This window comes from Myotis brandtii, unplaced genomic scaffold, assembly GCF_000412655.1.
Source record: "Myotis brandtii unplaced genomic scaffold, ASM41265v1 scaffold510, whole genome shotgun sequence".
Lineage (NCBI taxonomy): Eukaryota > Metazoa > Chordata > Mammalia > Chiroptera > Vespertilionidae > Myotis > Myotis brandtii.
In genome coordinates this window covers 332016-340524 of record NW_005369443.1, presented here as the reverse complement: position 1 = coordinate 340524, position 8509 = coordinate 332016, and the positions used below count along the sequence as shown (strand labels likewise).

Below are 8509 nucleotides of genomic sequence, written 5' to 3'. Positions count from 1 at the left end.
GGGCTTTAAAGGCGCCGCGTCCCGCAGCCACCCCGGGGGCGGGGCGACCCTGTGGGGCAAGTTGAAGTACCGCATGGTCTGCCCGCTCACAGCCGGTGATTTCCTTTCCCTACACGATCAGGATGACATTGGATGATTACGCCCCCTGCTTCCGTGGGCCTCACTTAAACCGTGAAGATGGGGAGAACTGTCCTTCCTGTGGTACAGATGGAACCACCAAGGCAGGACACAGCGCAGTAACTGTGAACCCCTAGGGATATGGTCAGTCTGTCGGTGACAGATGACAAGAAGGGAATGAGGCCCTGACCGGTTTGGCTCAGTGGACAGAGAGTCGGCCTGCGGACTCAAGGGTCCCGGGTTCGATTCTGGTCAAGGGCATGTACCTTGGTTGCGGGCACATACCCAGTGGGGAGTGTGCAGGAGGCAGCTGATCAATGTCTCTCTCTCATCGATGTTTCTGACTCTCTATCCCTCTCCCTTCCTCTCTGTAAGAAATCAATAAAATATATTTTTTAAAAAAAAGAAGTGAATGAGGTCTAAGACTGAGGCCCCTTACTGCCCACCCCACCCACTTGTACACCCCCAGGTTGGGAAGGTGTTTCTGAGGGGCTGGGTTGGGGGGCTCCCTAGGGTCCCAGAGCACCTCAGTCCTCCCACTTCTGCTCAGCCAGATACCCTCCATGGCCCCTGGGCAGCTCTGCGGGTGAAACCCAAGGGCATCCAGCACACCACCCAAGGGCTCTGCTCTGGTTTGGGCCTCTCGTTGAGACTGCTGTCCCCACTCCTTTGCCCACCTCCCATCTGCCCTCACCCCCTAGGAGTATCTGGAAGATTCAGACTCAGATTCAACATGTGTGCTCAGCACAAGTTCAGCCCCCCTAGCAGCTGTTCAGGGATGCTTAGAGGATGAATGACTAAGGGAGTGACCTGCAGGAGAGCTAGGAGACTGACTGAGGACTTACGGAAAGCCAAGCAGCCCCACGCCAGGCATTTTAAACTCTCATAGTCCTACAAGGAACCCTTAGCCCATTTTACAGATGAGAAATTGAGGCTCAGAAAACTCAAGCTATTTGCCCTAGATTATAGAACTCACAAGGGTCAGGGTTGGCATTCAGGCTCTTCCACTGCATGAGGCTGCCTGTCCCCACCAGAGGAAGGGCTCCTGCCCAGCCGGCCCAGCTCACCCTTCTGTAGAGCCTGGCATGTGGTGGGGGCTCAGAAGGAGTCGGGGCAGTGGCTGTAATTAGTGCTCACCCCCTCTAAGAGCTGAGCTAGAATGAGGAAGGGGGAAGGAAAGAAAGATGCTCTGCTGCAGGCGTGCACCCAGCCTCTTGTTCTTCACGGGACACGAGAAACTGGGCATCCAAGGAGATGCAGCCAGCACTGTGCCCAGTGCATAGTATATGCTCGGCTCCCCTGAGCCATGAGAGGTGCTGCTGCAAGATACTGAACTTCCCCAGGAGGTAGCGCAGGAGGGAGGTACCTTTGGAAAAAGGCTGTGACTTTGATCACCTGGTCAAGGATAACAGAGGTTCATTGCCAAAATGCCAGTGGCCGTTTCCCATTACACAGGGTGACAGCTCTTGCTCATGGAGATAAGATGGCAGCAGAAACCCTTCAAGGCATAACTTCCCCACTTGCCTCTTCATTTCCTGCCAATCCCCCTCCTCCCCCCATTCCAACTCCTCCCGGGGAAACAACATGCCACCTCTGTCTTGCCTCCAACCCCCCAGCTCAGAGGCCCTTCTCTGCTGCTCTGGCTGCCCAGCACCACCTCCTAAGGGCAGCCCTCTGTCCTGGAGGGAGTGGAGGCTCTGCTCCGTGGGCCCAGGATCCTTGCCCACCCACGGTCCGCCTACTTGTGCACTCACATATGCCATCCATTCCCCCCTCTGCTTCAATTCTAGCAGCTGCTCAAGGCCAAGGGGACACTTTCTTTTTCTCTGTATCTTGCCCTGAGGAGGTACAGTTGCATGGATGACAGTGGAGCATGACCCTGCCTCCTGAGCCCCTACATTATTGTGTTGGTGGGAGGAGGGGGCTCCAGAGCTGTCCCCTTTGCTGGCAGCCAGAGTGGGAAGCTCAGACTGGTGGAGGCTTCCCATTGTTAGGACTGGCTTGGGATTTTCCCTTACCCCTCCCCCCTTGAGGGTGTAGAGGAATCAGGGGCCCTTCCTCTGGCAGTGTAATGGGGAGGGTGCCCCAGGAGCCAGGGGATGCCAGGCCTGTCACCATGGTAACAGCTGCTCTTGGGAAGCCAGAGGTGGGGAGGGGTTATGGAACAGCCCCTCCCCCATACAGATGCTGCCTGGGAGAGAAGAGGCCTCTTGGGCCGCCTGCCCACCCACCCGGCTTTGTCACTCGATCCCCCTCTTTACAAAGGTGGAACAATACCCCAGGCGCTCACTGAAAGGGAGACTATGAGGAGGACCGGAGGGGACTGGGAAGAGGGAGATTACCATCAACGCCCACCCGTTTCTGCTCTACTGGGCAGAGGGGGCCAGAGGGGCAGGCGCAGTGGGAATGGAGTCCCTCTCCTGGGGGAGACACCTCCCTTCCTGGGGCCCTCGGCTGTGAGCCCAGTTGCCCTGCATAAGTGGGGAGGGACACCTTCCTGACCTCTGTCCCCCTCCCACCACTCCAGTCTCCCCGAAGTCCCCATCCTGAGGCCCTTCCTACCACATCCTCCCTGACTGTAGCCACCACTCCCCTCCACTGGGCAGATGCTGGTCCTTCCTTCCCAAACTCAGCTCTGATCTTTTTTTTTTTTTAAATATGTATTTTATTGATTTTTTACAGAAAGGAAGGGAGAGGGATAGAGAGTCAGAAACATCGATGAGAGAGAAACATCGATCAGCTGCCTCCTGCACACCCACTACTGGGGATGTGCCCGCAACCAAGGTACATGCCCTTGACTGAAATCGAACCTGGGACTCTTGAGTCCGCAGGCTGGCGCTCTATCCACTGAGCCAAACTGGTCAGGGCTCAGCTCTGATCTTGCCATTTACAGGACAACCCCCACCTGGCGCCCGCCTCTGTGCCCTGCACCCACCACACCTGTGCCCGTCTCCCCACAGGCCTGGGAGCTCCTGGGTAGCTTGTCACGTGGCTTGGAAGGAGCTCTCATAAATGTATGAAAAGAATGTCATGAGGAGGGGGCCATAGATCCTTCTGGAAGAGGCTGACTACGAGTGGGGCCTGAGATTAGGAAAGGGATGTCGATTGGACTCTTGGGGACAAAGGTGTCTGTGAATAAACAGGAACTAGAAGGAGGACCGGTCCTGTATTTCTTCCAGGTGCTCTGGACACCCCTCGGGAGGCACGATTGGTGATGGAGGACCCAGCAGGTACATGGACACACCTGCTCCTGGGCAGGGGCGGGGTGCGGAGTGTCACTGCAGCCTGCGCAGACAGAGGTGAGCTTTGGCATGTGTGTGTGCTGTGTATGGGGCATGAAGGGTGAACTAAGTGTGTGTGTGCACCCAAGGACATGCAGGGGCCTGGTTATTCCTGTGTGTGCCTGCCCATGCACTGGCAGGGCTGGGTAAGACCCTCAGGCAGGCCTCAGGGAATGAGCCCACCTCCCTAAAGCTGGAGCCCTGGTACTCAATCAGTTTCCCTTTAAGGAGATGTCAAGGGCTGGACTAGACTGTTTCGTTTTTACTAAAGAAGTGTTTTAAAAATTCCTTCTTAGGGCTTTACACTTTTCACAACTAATTCAACATTAGAGATGAGCAGAGAAATAACACAATCATTTCTTCCTCTTCTTACATACAATCCCAGCACTCAGCTAATCAATATAGAGTTCAGACATCTCATCCGGGCTGGGGGCCCAGTGGTTGGAGCGTTGTCCTATACGTTAACAGGTTGCAGGTTTGACCCCAGGTCAGGGTGCCTACGGGAGGCAACCGATCGATGTCTCTTTCTCACATCGATGGCTCTCCTTCTCTAAAATCAATAAACATATATCTTTGGGTGAGGATTTAAAAAAAAGTTCAGGTATCTCTTTTGATACTTTTGTCTAGACTTTACAAACACTTGTGCTAAAATGGAATTAATATAGTACATTTCATGCCTCATTTTTTCCACCTAATAATCTATCATGAATCAATGGATGAATATATGGTAAAAATAAGTAAAATGTTAATGGTAGAATCTAGGTGGTGGACATTCAGGTACTCACTATAAATTTTGTTAAACTTTTCTGTATATTTAAAGTTTTTCATAATAAAAGTATTTTTAAATTACTATCATAAATGTCTTTCCTTTTCAACACACACAGGGCCCAACCATTTTTAAAAAATAGTCACTCTGATCTTCACAGTGAGGATTTATTATAAATTATTTAGCTAATCCCCTTGGATAGACATTTAAGTGGCTTGTTCTGATATAGATCGGCCATGCAGATACTGGAGTATGTGTATCTGTAACTGGGTTCTGCAAACTGTGGTCCACAAGCCAAATCCAGCCCACTGGATTAAATAAAGTTTTATTGAAACACAGCCATGCTCACTGGTTTAGAATCTATGGTTCCTTTTGAGCTACAATGGCAGAGTTGAGTAATTTTCATAGAGACAAATGGCCCCTAAAGCTGAACATGTTTGCTATTTGGTCCTTTACAGAAGACATTTGCCGACCCCTGAATGGACCTGTACTTTTATTTCTATAGTACAGAGCCTGTGTCGATGGGTGTGTGAATTTTGTTGGGTCGATGGGTCTGTGAATTTTTTATAGCATCATTGAGGTACATTATTGATGTAAAATAAATGTGCACATATTTAAAGTATACAATGTGATGAGTTTTACCATATGGATATACTTGTGAAATTATTACCACAATTGACGCAGATAATACCTTCCAGTTAAAATGCAATTATCTTACTGGGAAGTAGTACATTAAAAAGTTAATAACTGGTGTATATATATAATAACTGGTCAATATAGGGTGAAATGAGCTTAAAAATAACTACCATTTATTGAGTATTAATTGACATCTCATTTAATCCTCAAGATACCCTATGAGGTGATTATTATTTATCCTGATTTTTAGATGAGGGAACAGGCTTAAAGAGAGTTGAAGCATGAGGGCAATTGGGGATAATGGCGGACATCTGTGATACTTTCAATAATAAAGATAGAAAAAGAGAGAGTTGAGGCAACTTGCTTAAAGGCAAGCCATAGCACCAGGATTAAAAAAAATAAAATAAATAATAATAATAATAATAATAATAATATATTCTTTACCCCCCAAAAGTTTTCTTGTACTCTTCCTCCCCCTCTCAGATGACCACTGTAGATTAGTTTGCATTTAGTTTATGTAAATGGAATGTCCATGTGATTTTATGGGAATGGTGGGTAGCAAACATTAATTGAGCACCTACCTTGCACCCTACACAGCACATAGCCCAGACTGGGCTGGGTGCTGGGGACACTAGATGAACAAGACAGGGCCCCTGTCCTCTGGCTGCTCCTGGTCGCTGGAGTCACAGAGAGAACAGTGACAGCTCTGGTGTCAGCTGACATCCGTGATTAGAGAGGGAACCTGGGGCTGGGTTCGCAGAAGGTGACACATGAGCAGATTCTTAAACCCAACGGGGAGCCAGATAAAAGAGGGCAGAGTGTTCGAGACAGAGGGAGCAGCACTGAACGCATCAGAGAGAAAATGGAAGCAGCCTGCCCGGGCCCTAGTGAGGCAGGGAGCCAGGATTACCTTGGCCAGTGGGGAGCCATGGGGAGGTTTTAAGAGAGGGAGTGTTTTACTGGTCTCTTTTGGGGGTCGGCCGGGACCAGTAGAAGTGACAGTTTGTGAGTCCTGGAGAAGGAGGTGCTTCAAGAGCAGAGAGGGGAGGAGGGCAGAGCGAACAGCGGGAAGCAGGCCCTTTCGGAGCAGCGGCTGGCTCTGGGGGGGCTTCAGGGAAGGGACGAGGTGACGGCGTCTGCGGGGGCAAAGGGTACCCCACCTCCAGAGAGCCCCCATCTGTGTCCAGCCCCAGTCCTGCCAGGGCCGCTGTGGCCACCCTGTGGCCAGGACGCCCAGAGGCGCCTGCCACTGCTGAAAGCCGCTTTTGTGCAGCAGCTCCAGCTCCTGTTTCGTTGACGTTGGACCTGCTGCTTATTTATCCAACGCGAAGGGAAATTCGGCAGTGGCCGAGGGAAAAAAACAACTTCAGCTGCCGAGCAAGGAGGAAAGAGTCCCCAGCGTGGGCCCCGCTGCCCTCCCACCACCCTGCCCAGCCCAGCGAGGGCCTCACGTCGCCCCCTAAGACGGCAGCCTGGAGAGCTGCCTCACCTCCAGGACCTGGGACCCCCACCCGCCCTGAGGCTGCTGGCTCTCCGTGGGGCTCCCTCTGTGGCTTCTCTCAGGGAAAGTCACCTTCCGGGCAAGCTGGTTCTCATCCCCCCAACCCCCAACCCCGCCCCCAACACACACCTGAGGAGGCTCCAGGTGGATGGTCCCTAGTGTGTTCTGAGCCATTCTCCTGCCCCGCCCATCCCTGCCGCTGCAGCCAACAAGGAGCCTGGATCTAGGCCACCCTGGCCTCTCAGGGTGTGAGGGCAGAAGCCCAACAAAGCCTGTCAGATGGAGGAGGCATGACTTTAGCCTCCCCAGACTAGTCCTCCCTGGGCCAGCGGAGAGAAGGTGTGAACATTGCCCCCGGCCCCACCACACCCAGGGAGGGGCTCCCAGCTCTCCCCAGCACAGACCACCTCCCCTTCCTCCCGTCGGCCCTTTCAGATTACAGTCCGTCCTGGGGTCCGTGTGTCCTGTGAGGCCCTTTCACACCCACGACTTGGATTGCCCCCACTTCACATGAGGAGACTGAGGCTGAGGGATAGAGCTGAACCCCAGGCCTCCTGACACCAGGCCTGTGCCCTCCCTGCTTAATTCTCTGCCGTAGGTCATCGCACCCGATAGGTCCACTTGCTCCCATGGCCTGGTCAGCAGGTCTGAAACCTTGTCTCTTTCCCACAAAGATCTGCCCAGGAGCTCCCACGGGCAGGGAGCATGTCCCTCCATCTTGGCTTATCCCAGCCCTGGCCTTTCCTCGGGATGGTGGGGAGGAGGAGTTGTCCCAGGTGAAGGACAGAAGCCCCTCCTCCCCCAACATGTCTTGTTTTAAGAGCAGAGAGGGCAGGAGGGCAGAGCTACCTCTCTGCAGGTCCCCACTCACACAGGGACAACCGCATGTCTTCCTTGGAGGCGTTCAGGCCCTGGAAGGCAAGGTCACGGGGTGGGCAGAGCACCACTTTTGGATTCAGTGCCTGGACTGAAACTGCCCTGCAGCTGTCATCTTAGATAAGCCGGGTGTCTCTGGGCTGCCGCTTCTCAGCAGGTAACGGACCTGGTGGTGCCAGCGTTCCAGGGAAGCTGAGGAGCCGCAGTGACGGCTCCGCACTGTCCCTTCACACCAGACCTCCCCTCCCCACCCACCCCTACACACACACACACACACACACACACTCACACACGTCCTTCAGCCTTTCCAGGACTCTGGGTAAACTTGTCTCAAGTTGTCATCTGAAGCCCCCATTGTCATCAGGGCTGCCTTTTTACTTCCCTGGTCCTTAGACACTTTTGCTTCCCTGGCCCCTTCCTCCATTAAAACAAAATATTAAAAAATTAAATTTTATGACTATATGAGCTATATTTTATGATTATATTACACTTTATGAATATATTAATATTATATATAAAAACACTTTTTGACCTAACAGTTTTTTTGTCCTGTTTTTAAAAGAAAGCATTTTGGTGGGTCCCTAGAAATGTGTGGGCCCTGGCACGGTGCCCACTGAGCCCCATGGGTAAGTCGGCCCTGGCTGTTGACCAGCCCAGTTTCACCTCCTCCTGTGGGACAGTTGTGCAGGGAAACGTACACACCTCCTCCTGCCTGGAGCTCTGCCCTTCTCCTTTGTGCCTGTTCCTCCTGTGAAGGTGGGAAGGTGGCCCAGGAGGCTCCGCAGGCCTTCTCACAGCCTCTGCAGATGAGAAAAATCCACGATTCCACGCTCCTTCCTGTCCAGATGGGTAGGGCTGGCCTGCGGGCGCCTCTAGCCTAGCTCGCTGCAGCCCCCTCCCCTGTCTTCTGACCCAAATGGTTTCCCTCTAAAAGAGGCCACATCTTCCTGATGCACCTCATCTACTCTGCTCCAAAGCCTTCATTGGCTCCCACCTTCTGTAAGGCCAGACCCAAACGGTCCAGTCTGGCAATCGCCTTGCTCCCAGCTCACCGCCAGCCCTCCTGACTGGAGACCACCTCCACTTACTAGGTGTACCGGTTACTAGTGCATATTTTTTTCAATAGATGGAGTTACACATATGTTGATATATATGCGATTTGATATGTATGTTATTTTTTAAAATATATTTTTTATTGATTTTTTTACAGAGAGGAAGGGAGAGGGATAGAGAGTTAGAAACATCGATGAGAGAGAAACATCGATCAGCTGCCTCCTGCACACTCCCCACTGGGGATGTGCCCACAACCAAGGCACATGCCCTTGACCGGAA

At 52.3% G+C, this 8509-nt stretch overlaps 1 protein-coding gene across 1 annotated transcript in view; it reads right to left on the bottom strand.

Moving 5' to 3' along the window:
* The window catches only part of FZD9 (frizzled class receptor 9), a 44470-nt gene that overhangs the window by 2266 nt on the left and 33695 nt on the right, over nucleotides 1-8509 (bottom strand). The window lies entirely within an intron of this gene.